Source organism: Anopheles merus, chromosome 2R (assembly GCF_017562075.2).
Source record: "Anopheles merus strain MAF chromosome 2R, AmerM5.1, whole genome shotgun sequence".
NCBI classification, from domain to species: Eukaryota; Metazoa; Arthropoda; class Insecta; order Diptera; family Culicidae; genus Anopheles; species Anopheles merus.
In genome coordinates, this window is record NC_054082.1 from 11,361,543 (window position 1) to 11,374,909 (window position 13,367).

The 13,367-nt window shown below is 45.4% G+C and overlaps 1 long non-coding RNA gene across 1 annotated transcript; it reads right to left on the minus strand.

The window, feature by feature from the left end:
- Positions 1-1,548: 1,548 nt before the first annotated feature.
- Positions 1,549-2,782, minus strand: LOC121589519. Its single transcript, XR_006004319.1, has 3 exons — positions 2,596-2,782; positions 2,261-2,390; positions 1,549-2,199 (listed from the first exon to the last, which is right to left on the minus strand). It is a non-coding gene; the product is annotated as an uncharacterized LOC121589519 (long non-coding RNA).
- Between the last annotated feature and the right edge of the window lie 10,585 nt (positions 2,783-13,367).

A 13,367-nucleotide genomic window follows, 5' to 3' on the forward strand; every position in this document is an offset into this window, starting at 1 on the left:
CATTGTTTGAAATTGAATAATTAAAAGGCTTATGAATATATGTATGTACAGGCGGATAGGCTCACTGGCACGCTGCTCAACGCTGTGTGTTGTGTTTGGAATGGTAAGAATGTTACTCCCCTTCCCTGCCGTGCATTATTATTCTGAAGTCAATTTGTATCCTTGTCAGCAGGAAGCACAGTGGCACGTGTACCTAATCAAAGAGCTATTTATTTATAGTACAAAAAACGGGGGGAAAGGACGGGTTCATCATGAAACGGTACCGTTTTTATCAATAACTTACAATTGGAAAGCATTTCCGTCGATCGGGAGAGTATAATATTTTACAAGTGATAGCAATAATCAATATTTGATTCGTTTCACTGTTTAGTGAACCGTGACTCAGCAATGTCCGACCGGGAACGAACTGATCGATGGAGGTTTGTGCCAAACCTACCTATGTGTGCTGTGGTGTGACCTCCAAGAATCCAAGGATCGATCAACAAACAACTTCTCCTTTTTGTGTGTGTTGGTGGGGGGGCGATAGTTTGTGTGTACATAATCACCTTCCATCTCGAGGCGCCACGTCCTCAAGGTGTACCGTACCACGTGCCCCATACCTCGGCCAAACTTGTGTGTGTCATCGGTGTTTAGGTGGACGAGGTGGGTTAATTAAATCGTTTCCCACTTGCTGGTGCTAGCACTAGATGAACGACGGCACAAACGATACACCGCTCCATGACTGGTGCAAGAAACCAGGGTAAAAATTAGGGTAGAAAGGCAGCTGGCCAGCAGTTACTCGCTGATGAAGGTAGCGCGACTGTTTGATTAGGGCTCGTACGTACTTAATTAGTATTGGCCCCGTGATAGCGAACACCCGGGCACGTACACTGACATATCTAATGTATCCGTTGCCGAACACAGCAAACAAAACCGAATCACTGCATTCGGTTCACGGGGGGGGGGGGGGGGGGGGGGAGGGATCTCATGGGCACAGTGCTTTCCTGCTTTCCCTCCTTCTATAGCTCGGGCTGCATCGTAGAGACACGCGTTGTTTGTGTGGCACAGTTTGCTCCCCGCTGGCGGTGAGGGGTGCCAGCCACGAATTTGGAATTAATTAATTAATAAAATTTTGAACTTTCCCCCCCCCCCCTGGAGAGGAGGAGAGGTTGTGTTTACAGATCAAACTAAAAATCCCCCTTCCTCCAGCTCGGAATGGAAAACCGTGTGGCACGTGAAGTCTCGTCCTTCTTCATGGAAGCGTCTGATTGTCCTGTATTGGTTTTGCTTTCTCCCTTTCGCTGAATGTACTTTCAGGTTCAAATCATCTTTACGGGTCTATTTTATGCCCTATTTCCAATTAATTGACTGGCAGGGTAAACAGGATTTTGACGACGAGCGTTTAACCTAAGGGCTCGCACTTTCTCTCTCTCTCTCTCTCTCTCTCTCTCTCTCTCTCTCTCTCTCTCTCTCTCAAACGACAACAACGCAATATGAAGTGAAATCGATTTTTGACCCCATCGCAAAATGGCGTGAAAATGGCACCGGGAGTAGAGATTGACAGCGACACCAATGGTCGGCACCACTTTTTCGGTGCGATAAGATCTAGTAAGCATTATTTCTTTGTTTACACTAGGCTCAAGTAATGTGATTTTATCCTCTTTGCCCCGGTAAAAGGGAAAGAAGGAGGTTAAAGAAAGAACAAAAATAAAAAAAAATACGCCCATACATTCACACTGCCATAGGAATGAGAACCAGGATAATCCACCGATCCTGGTACGGCTGCATGCACCGATGTAAGCCACCTACTTGAGGATTCTTAACGTTTTCGATTGTTTTCACTGTTCATGTGTGTTCGCTGTACAGGAAAGTTCTCGGGCAAGGATTTTCTTACGGCGTGAGGGTGAACGGTCCCAAGCAAGCGGCCCTTTGCCACCTCCCGTGCGGAAGAGCATCGTGCTGCGATGGATTTAATGTTTGCTTAGGAAAAGTATACGTGTGTGTGAGTAGTGAAACCATGAAACGGACGAATGGACTCAGCAGCCATCAAGCAGTTGGTGTGAGGAATGGCTGAGATAATGCACAGCTGCTGTTCGCAAACCGCGGCCCGCTCGCTCGCTTCGTCCAGCCAGGATATGTTTGCAATGAGCCATGGCTTATGTGTGTGTGTGTTCATGTGCTATATGCTCTTGTACTTGACTGTGTTTCTGTGTGTGGGTGCTGGGAGACGGGAAAGGAAATATGATAAAAGCAGGATGTGAAAACGATCATGAGTTCTCACCGTTCGATATCGTTTCTGAATCACCAGCATGCGGTGGGGATCGATTTCAGCTTAGGAGAAAGGATGTAGGGAATAAATATTCGCTTGAATTATATTTTACCAATGGAAGCGATCATCGGCGCTGAAGGTGCTGAAAATGTAGGGAGAGCTTTTATTTGATTTGTAGCAAAAGATTTCTTCGAACTACTGCTACCGGTAAGCTCGTTCGAGTTCGCTGGAAGCATTTTCTGAACAAATCAACTGGAAAGGTATTCTGCTAAGAGAACGTCGCTAAGTAGAAAGTCTTCCCCCCCCCAAAAGTTGATGCTAAACCTTTACCAGTTTGTGTGTCTTACCAGTTGGTATCATTTTCCTTGCCTTGTAAACTTTCGAAAAGAGACACGCAAAAGTTTTAATGATTACACTGTGCTGTTGGTAGTTCCCTGTTAACTGTCAACATCGCGTTGCCTTGTTGCCTGTTAGCCTACAGTGTAATGGGTCTGGTCAGATGCGAGCGAAACGAACGACTGTACTGCACGAGCTTCCCGGGGAAAAGTTGCGTTTTTCTTTCGCAGTGCATATGTGATTGGGAAAGACATGCTGCTAAATGAGCAGAAACGCTTCCTGTCCTGGAAAACAGGATTTTTCTTCCAACCTTCCAACTGTTGTGCTTACATACACAGGTACATTCAATTTCAACCAGCACGTCACATCGTTGCAACCTACCGTTGTGCCGGCAAAGTTTGCTTCAAGGCGGCCCAGTAAGCTTTAAGCTGTAGGGTTTCCCATAGCCTACCGCGATGCACAACGGGGACGAAAGAAGCTGCATCGCTTTCAAGCAGTTTCATGTTACACTTTACGTCCCACTAACGAACGGTGACGGTAGTGCAACCGGTGATGCGGAATTCACTCCACACACCAACCATTTCTCCTGCGTTCCACAGTTCTCGTCCGTTCTACGGACAAAGTTACTCCTGCGCTGCATCATCAGCTGGGTGATGTTTTCCAGCGACAAACCGGAGGATTTCGGCAGCCCGATTGGACCGGGCCCGGGTGGTCCCTCTACATCCCGTTGATACTGGCTGACAGTGGATTTTGCCACTTTTGATATTAAACCTAATCCAACCAGTGCCGGCAGTAGTAGCAGGTGGGCCAGCGAGCCATGGCATCTAACCATGGTGTCGTGTGGAAAGTTCGAACATCGGTCGGTTGCAACGTTTCCGATTCTATTTCCAACAGTGACTTGTTTGGCACAGTGTGATGAAAATAAAATATCAAAACGAGCGTTTTTCAACTGCCGTCATGTCAGGTTTATAATGCGATTCGTAAAGAATAAATCACGTTTTTCAATTAAGCCTTACACAGCCGTACCGTGTTTGTTTTTCACTGGTTGCGTGATGGAAGAGGCGGGTGACAACAATATGCGCCACGCAGCGCTTTTGATAAAGGTGAAACGTGACCACAGAGCATTGATGGGGGAAGACATTTTGAAGGGATCAGGAAGCTTAAAGACAAACATATTATGCTTAAACTTGCTTATCAAATTAACCTACACATCTTCTATCTCAATGCCTAGCTCATTAAAATGTCTTTTCTTGCTATGCATTATCTCATCCATTCGATTTCAACCTATTCGAATATTGATCGTCCGGAAACTACATTATCGATGTTTGCAACAAATGGACCAAAATAATTCAACCCCTTTTCGCGTAACTGGGTACTGGTGGGTACGTGGTGGGTCGATGTCGCAGCGCATGCCACTAAAACGATGCAGATTTCAATTTAGATAGCGGCGCACTCGAGCAACTGCTCATAACTGCTGATTTATATGGGCCATCGATTGTATCTGGTCTGTTCTAGGACGTTCTAGTATTGTGTGTGTGTGAGAAACTAGTGATGTGTGCGTGTGTGTGTGTGTGTGTCTTACCTCTAACGGAAGGAAAAACCATTCATATCCCTATTGGAGCCATGATTGATTTTTGTACCAACAATGACTCATTCCGGATCGATATAGTTGTGCTGTAAGATGCGTTTTTAATATGACAGTATACTATTACACACATGTACACAGCAGCTTTTGCATCACAACGTCTTCAAAAAATCATGATGGTGGTGTCAATTTGGAGTTTGTTTCTCTCTATCCCCCCAAACAAAACACCGACAAATGACTAACGAACCCAATTGTGCCCCATGGCAAGAAAGAGGTAAACGAGCGAAAGTTTGTGCCCGCTCGGCGAACAAACGTGGAGCAGGACGTGGAGGGAAAGGAATCGTTGGCCGAAAACTGTTTTCAATTGGGTAAGATTGCATCACTTTGTTATCCCCCTTGTGGGTGTGGGTGGTGATTGCGATTGTTGAACTTCGGGGGAAGAAGTTTCGGTGTTGCCGTTCGACTTTACAATTTCTCTCCATTCCAAGGGGTCTGGCAGGGCGAAAGAAAGGATGAATTTTGGCGTTTCCTTTCTTGATAATATTTTCCACTGTGAATTGTTTGTTTGGGTGGAAAATTTGCTTCTACCAAACGGTAGAACAAAATAAAAAAAATAAAGAAAAAATCGCTCAGACAAACCAAAAACCATCGACAGCACAATTGACGGAACGGAGTGGGAAAAGTCAAGAAGTTGGAGAATTTTGTTTTGAAAAGACCGTTTCCTAATCTGTTTTACGAAACGGTTTCTGTGCCGCTATCGGGAAAGCAATTGGTGACGACTATCAATTGCGTTTTCTGGTGGGTGCGCAGGGAGATTCCATTCGGCATCATCATCATCCTCCTCCTGCCGGCTGGCAAACGACGATCGATGTCGTCACGGTTCGTTCGCTTGAGGAAGCCTTTTCTTTGTTGAACAGCAGGAGGAACAAAAAAAAACAACAAGCTGATGCTTTAGTTAGATGCTATTAGAACCCTGCTGCCTGTTCTTCGCCTTTTGTGTGTGGGGTTTAGTGAAGGACGTGTTTGTTTGTACTGGACGTAAAAGAGCGGGATTTGTAGGACAAGGCAATCGATCGCCTTCCCAAAAGGCTCTTTGTCAAAGCACAATTGTGAAAAGATTTTTTTCCCATTTTTTCTCCTATAAAAACAATTCTAAAAATCAATCGGCCCATGAATGATGCATGATGCTATATTTTAGATGCTTTTTTTATTTATATCCACAATTTGAAGTGGTTGAGCAGGAGGTTCGGTTGTTTTAAATATTTTGAACCTTTTTATTATAATAAAAGGCTAGTTTTCTTCAGACTATTCAGCCACATATATGTAGCTTTTGTGACATTTCCTTTAAAATGTGATGTTTTATTTTATTTGTCTGTGTTTTTGCTATCGCTGTAAAAGCCAGCAAGCTGCAAACAAACAAACAAACGAACCCTTTTTCCTAAAATGTTTTACAAGCTGCTTTACGTGATTGTGTGATTCTATTCATCGCGCGTTGCGTTGGTGGGAGGGTTTCCCTGTGGACTGCCTCATGGGTGAGATAAAGGTTTTTCGATACCAGCGTATGCGGGCTGGAGCTTGGAGAAAGTATCTCAAGGAAAGTCGGTTGATAAATGTCCCGAGCGGTGTGCGTGTGTGTGTGTGTGTGTGGGAGATAAAGCAAACAGCGAAATGCCTGTGGGGTTTATGGAATCCATTTTGCTTTTGATTTTGAATAATTTTAAATCTCTAGCGCTGTATTTCATTGGTGAAATTGTATTAGAAATTTTAGATTATAAATGTGAATTACATGAAATACTTATGCATGGACACAATTTTATTACAATTTTCCTTTATTAAACTTTGTTACGAATATTTGTTTTGTAAAGGTTTTAGAAAAAAGGCTATATATGACGATTGAATACTTTAACTAACATAAATAGTGCATTCTTTTGTAGGAAGCTCTTTCTCCATTCCAAGTGTTTCACCCTCTGGGGGAGTCGTTAACCAAATTTTGTCCGACATTTTCAATGAAAACTAAAAAGCTTTGCTTTTTTCCTCTTTTCACCGAGACACTAATTTGTTCCACGAATCTCGAAACCGAAAAAAAGCGTACATTCCATAAAAGGCTCCTTCTAGTCCAAACATCACTTCCTTGTTAGAGATATTTTAGTCACTAAGTGGACTCTCTCTCTCTCTCTCTCTCTCACACACTCTCTCACTATTGTTTCTACGCAAGGTATTTGCGAGATAGCAAAAACGCCATAACTCCCCGTTGGCCATCGTACGACTGTTCTTTCCAATGTGCCAGATGACAAAACTGCTACGCAAACGTGAAGAACTTGACCAACCGTTTTCAAGTTTCATCCAGTCCAAACAAAGAATGCCAACCGACCGACCAGCCCCCGCCCGGAAGTCGAGTTGACGGTTCGTGATGGTGCGCTAAATGCTTTGCATCGGAAAATGAGCCTTCCAGGCACTTCGCCGGATGTGATGCGCTGCGGAACAGCGCACACTGTGCAGTGGCCGTAGGACATAGGTACGCAAAAGATGGCAAACGCGGTTCAGGTACACACACACACACACACACACACACACACACACACACACACACACACCGGGATTGCTACCTACCACCATTTCGAGCCGAGTGGCCAGTTGAACCGGATTTCCCGCGGCTGTGGAGAGACTACACTTGGACTCGGTGCTGCTGCCGCCTGCTAGTCGAACGTGAAGCCGTGAAGAGTCCTTTACGGCTGCTTGGAAGAACAATCGTTCGAAACGTTCGGCTGTGGGGACATCCGCTTTGCTTCGATGCACCCGGGGCGCGCGCGTTGCGCACAGGAACGGAGATGACATGCGAACAAAGCAGCAGTCAAAGCAATAGCAGCAGCAGCCGCAACACACACAAAAAAAATGTCACTCGTTATGTCATGTTCTTCAAGTAGTGCGAGTGCTTACCTCGCATGGTATGAGGATCATAATTAAAAGTGGCTCAGTCCGTTGGAGATATCTTATTTTTGGATAGCTTCTTCCCTTTCCCGAAATCTGAGTGTACTTCATGCCACTGCGGGATAGTGGAGAGGACGCAGCAATGACGATTGCTTTAAAGCACAGTTCCCGGTGGCCTTTTGTGCCTTTTTTCGAGGAATTGAAATACAATCGCTTTGGCCGATTGTCCGCTAGATGAATTTTCGGACAGGTAACAATAACCGTCCATCATCCGTGCCTGAAAGCGCCTGGCCATTGTGTGCAAAGAAGTGCAATTGAACTTTCAGAATTTGCTATTTTTGGATGTATGAAATCAGTCATTGAAAGTTTTTAAAAATAAACTAACAAATGATACTAATGGTATTCATGTGGAACGAAAAAAAAAAACATCCCAAATATATCCTTCCCATCTCAGGGTGACGAAGAGACAGGCCCCAATGAAGTCACATCCAGCTGCAGTAGAAGGACTTGCTGCCTTTTCTTATACTCTGCTCCACTGCTTGCTGCTGCCATCATCCCGGGTGGATGACACTGATAGACATTTTTCTTTGTCCCTTCCACCGTACAAAGGCTCGTACCGTAGACATTGGCGCTTCGAGCGCATCATTTGCATACTATTTGCAGCGATGAAATTTTGAGGCTCTTTCTGTATTCCTTTTTTTTTTTTTTGGTTGGTTTTGGTTCAAGTGTTCGAGATGTTCGCTCAATTACTTGCAGCAAACGCAAGGAAGATGATGCAGGGGAGTGTTATGCCGTTGTGTCTCCTGTAGTCCTTAGTTCCTTAGGAGACAATAAGGCTTCGTGCTGGCTTGCATCTTTCATCACGTGCGTCAGACACAAGGCGGGAAGGGCTTCGATTTGGATGGTCTCGTTTCGGGCATAAAGTCACACCCAAGCAGAAGCGGTAGTGAAGTGCAAAATTAAGTGAAAAGTGTGCACGAATTGATGGCTGGTTTGGGTGGATGGAGGTTTTATGAAATAACTGGCAAGCCGCGCGGCACGGTTCCGTGTGGCAATCCCGGGATGGCACGATGGGCTGCAGTTGTAAACTAAATTATGCGTCGCCTTTATAGGCCCATTTGGCGATATGAGCGCGACGATGAAACCGAGTGGTAGTGTGACTTTAACAGTAAGATAAAAAAGGAAGAGGAAGCTGAAGGATAGCAACTCTACCGAGAAGTTGTGGACACGTTTGTGTGCGAAATAGTATTTTGCTATTAGACTGCTGTACCAGGGCACGTAGTTCGCTGGAGGTGAATATTAAGCACGCCGGCGACGATGAGGTTGGGTCGGAGGTTTTAGTTTTATGGCACAATTTCGTACGCAGTATGGTTGGTCCCATGCGTATTAGTCATTGTGTAGAATAGTCCGTTGTTTTATTTGCTCTCAGTCTACAGGACTTTTTTGTATTATGATGCTACAAATTTTGAGCTGTTTCTCTTTCCTTCTCCTTCATAAAACCCAAACTGTAAGGGTAAATCAAATAAACTCATTCCACATACCTCTTTCCGATCGAATTTCAATCACTTCTATTCGATTATCAATTTTCTCCGCACAAATCGCATTCTTCCAAATGCAAATACCGTGTCGTATGTTTCGTTAAATAAGAAGTAATGTACATTATTATTTGGCAAAGATCCATTTTATCGATGAAATTATAGCTCATCGAATGGGACATTTATTTCTTCCCCAGCTAAACGGAGCGTAGTGTACACTCTTCCTTGTTCTGCCTTTCTCTGTGAGCATGCTGTTTGCCCTTTCTCTTGAGAGTCATCGACTCACGAGATATACAATACGCTGGGGAATATATGGAAAAGAGGATTTTTTTTTTGGGAGTTTTTCTTGTGCTTCGCTTAAACAATACAATCAATGTGGCAGCACCAACCACCCGTTCGCCTTGCTATGATGGACCCGCATCCGATACAAGAACCACAGGGAAGTTTGGAAAAGAGGTGCCATACCACCGAGCGGCTGGCTGCTCTTGCTTATAATTTAATGTTCATGTTACGGTAAATCAAATATTGACTGAGCTCTTTATCTTGTAGAATAAAATATGTGCCAGCTGAATTTGGGTGTTACGGGGCTGTCCTGCAGCATCATACGCACAAAGACGCCTACCCGCCAGCATCATGATCATCAGCGTTGAAAGGTGCAACTCGTTCGATCCGTTGTGTGGCCTACAGCCACGCAAATAGGGACACTGGTTACGGAAATAACACACGTGTCGTCTTCGAGAACTAACTGTCCCGTGGCTGCACATGTGTGTACTCTGTAACTAGTTTTAGTTCGGATTGCAACGAATCGAGGCCAAGGGAAGGATGCTGGTCCACAAAGTTGACCCATCGTGCTTGAGCAGCTCGAACCGACTTGACCCGGTGGTGATGCTGTTGCATTCTTGTTTTGAGAACGGGGCCATTCCGAACGGTGACATTTGAGCAGTGGTTCGGAGACACATCCATCAAAGCTGCAAAATCATCGTTCCAGGCAGGCAGAGGCGCCTCACACCCTAATCAATCTTGCTGGCCGATGCGTCGTAAACATTCCATCTACGAAGGGATGGAACGAGATCAACCGGATGTTTGCACTTCTACGAAACGGGAACGTGCATCAAACATCAAGAGGTCACCACAGGCCGTAATGACCGAGTTGTAAGGGTCAGCACCCAGCATCATCATCACCACCACCACCAGCACCACCAACATCGTGTTGCATTGTTGGATGATTTGTTTGACTTTTGCAAAGTGAGTTTGGCTCAGTTTTTGCAGTCGAGAAAATAGACCAACTTGAATCAATTCCGACCCAGCACTTGCCTGTCTCCCCTTTGGCCCGTCGGCTGTTCCATTCCATTTCCGTGGAAAGTGAACAGTTTACTCTGGAGGGCATGAGTCACATGTTTAATTGACAGGATCACAAACAATTCCACTGGCGGTGGTAGGAGAAAGAGAGGTCCAAGTATGCTGTGTGACCTGTGCGATACAAGAACGGGAAAGCAGGCGAACGTATCTAGCAAGCTGCCAAGCTGCCATAATTCATCACGTATTTCATCAAACCAAGTATGCGACGACCCTTGGGCGGTAAGCGGAGCTGTCAAAGAGAATCAATATATTCTATTCCGAATGCTGCAGCCAAACCCTGAGTTATTAGTTTTCGATCCCATAAGGACACGTGAAGAATAAATCTGAGTGAGTGAGTGAGTGTGTGCGTATGTCCTTCTCTCGGTATTAAGTGATTGCATTTTTCTACGAAACGAGATTGTTTTGTTTTGGCCCCGCGGGGAAATTGGGAAGGGAAAAATCGTCCCGAATATAAATAGAAAGATTTAGTTTTTAGAAAATTGCATTACGCAAAGCATTAGTAGGGTAAAAGTTTTTACTGATTTACTGAGCGCAGGGGAAGGTTGCGTTTTGAATACGCAAAGTAGAGGAGAGAGGCAGGAGTAAACTGACAAAAAGCAAGGAAACATTCCCAGGGACAGGGAATATCTAAATTGGAACACACTTACTCTCGCAAACGTCGGATCTCGCTCGCTCGGATAGATTTATAGACCGGAAAAAGGGACGCCAAGCAAAAAGGGTAGATAGAGGTGGAATTATCATTAATATTCATTTGTTGGGCATTCCCTTGGTGGTGGTGGTAGTGGTCACAACAGCAGCAGCATCAACAAGGGCGGCACAGTACGGAAAACGGAAATAATTTCACTCTCAACCCAAAGGACGCTCTACAGCTCTCAGCCGAACAACAATACGCATCAAAACAAAACGTGTCATGAATGGTAAGATAAATGTTAGAGCCCGGTTTCTCTTCCACGTGCCTGCGACCCCCCCCCCCCCAAAAAAACGCGCCAATCCCGCTGTGAATATCCTGTGTTTGCAAAAAGAGGACGAGGATAACGAGCGGTGTGTTGTAGGTAGTCAAAAATTACCAACCATCATCCTTTTGCAATGAACCGAACGAACTGTCCCTCTTCACACACATTCATGCGTGTGCCAGATTTATGGTAAAGATAGTGGCAGAAAGTTTAACATTCGGTTAGTTGTCAAAACACACAAAACAACAATGACAAAAGACAGTTGTCCTCGCTTAAATCACTGCTCACTGGGACAGTGCTCGGACCGGCTACCTGGCCTTTGCGAATGGCTGCTACTGACCGCGGGTGAGCAGCTCACCAAACCCGCAATCCGGAAGCGGAGATTCTTGGCGGATGGATGGGCAAAGAAAATTGCCATGCATCACTGAGTCAGGACCTAATTCCCGCATGCAGTGGTTGACACGGGAACACGGGGCCAAACCGTACGGATCATAAAGTATATCATGGTTTTCGGAGAGGGCGCGGGATTGGTGCGGTTTGTTTCGGTTTGTTTGTGTTTCACCTTCGAGCAATCGCGCCCGCCGAAGCTTTCATATTCCAATTTTGGGTTCAAGTCGATTGAATATTCATAGAAAAAGTGTCCTCCGAAACTGAAACCATCGGTCATCGGTGCCCGTGCGTTGTGTGTGGAATACATTTGTCCACACACACATACACACAGTGTGTTCTTAGGTTGGACAAAAGGATGAGTATGAACGACCCACGGCGCGTAAGGGGTGTTTAGGGTCGCAAGCAAATTGGAAAAAAGTTTTTTTCCGAGGATTCCGGTTGCAATTACGATAATTGAAGCATGGCCGTACGTAAGCACATCCTCAGTAAATAAATGTGAGCATTTTTGGCTATTTTTTTTTATTCAAACTGTTGTTGTAAGTTAGCTCTATAACATCGTTTGTTTGTGATTCAGTTTTGTTTTAAACTAAAGTCATTTATAGTATGTCTTACCCGCAGTGTTCTCAACATTCGCTGCTGTTGTTGATGTTGCCATGTGCTTACACCACCGTCGGCATGGACATTCTCGGTCCCTCTCCCCGCTTGCATGCTGTTTGGCTAGTGTGTCAACGGTTTTCTGATGACTGTGTGGCGAAACGTCCAAACGATATCTAGTTGCCATCGCCTCGCCTCGTGAGTTTCAGCGCCAGGGGGGTCGCCCGTTTTTGCACCACCCTCCTCCAGTCGGTGGTGATGCAGAACCCTAAAATGACTTTGTTTATTAGGAAAAGTTTTCCCGTCAACTTTCGTTTATGTCAGTTGCTTCCGATGACAAACTTTTTTTTTATTATTTCGCTTCAAAACTCCGCAATCTGAACACACACACACACCCGGGTGAGCGCATGCGGGAGTACGCCATCTGTTCACCAGAAAGGTCGTCCCTAACTGCTGCGGTGTGTGGGATGAGTTTCGCGACAGGGCAACAGACCGGCCGCCGGTTCAACACGGTGTCAAATGCCGTTAGAACAGACCCATGGCCTCGCGCTGCTGATCCTGGCAAATGCGAAAAGTTTAATAAGATCAATTTCGTCACACGGCCTACGTGATTGGGTGCAGTGGACGGGCACACAGTGGGCACACAGTTTGCTTGCTGAATAGAGGCAGCACTCGTTGATTGAATGACAGTTTAGCGTTAAGCAGTGGCGCTCTGATTTCATATGCATATGCGACAATGTGCCAAAGTCGCGCACGATTGGCCGTTGGCATAGGAAGCAAAAGGGAAAAAGGGAAGATTTTTCTATCTTGAAAGTTTGCTCCATTGTACGAGCTGTTTCGATCCGATTTATACAACACACCGAGTCTTCACCGAGGTAAAAATTACTTGATAAAAAATATTGGCTAAACAAGAGCAAAAAAAACACACAGTTCTTTTACGGATTGCTTTACCAAAACCCTCTTCAGATGTATTGTAAGCAGAATTGCATCATCTAGCTTCAATTGCATCACTTAAAAAACATGATTTTTCACATCCCGCCAGTGGATGATGAGCTCAAACAGCTTCGCGTCGATACTGCTTGATAGTGCCGCTTAGAGCTTCGTTTCGCTGACTGACGATGATGATGATGATGATGGACCACGTTGGGCGAGGAACACGCACCAGCAAGTTGAACAACTTTTGGCCCCCATCCTTGTACACTTACCTCTACCAACCTCCCCCCTCCTGCAACCGGAAGTGCGAACAGAACGGATTCAGCAGCCGACGCCGCCACGGCAAACAAATTGCTCTCCGGTGAGTTGCCGCTTTCGCTAAGAACACCCATCGGCCCCGGGAAGAGCGTGTAACCTCATCCTTGTTGTTGTTGCGGCGGTGCTGGCGCGAGCACCGTGTTAGCGTGTTTGTTGTTGTTTTTCTCTCTCTTCCTTCTACCGCAACG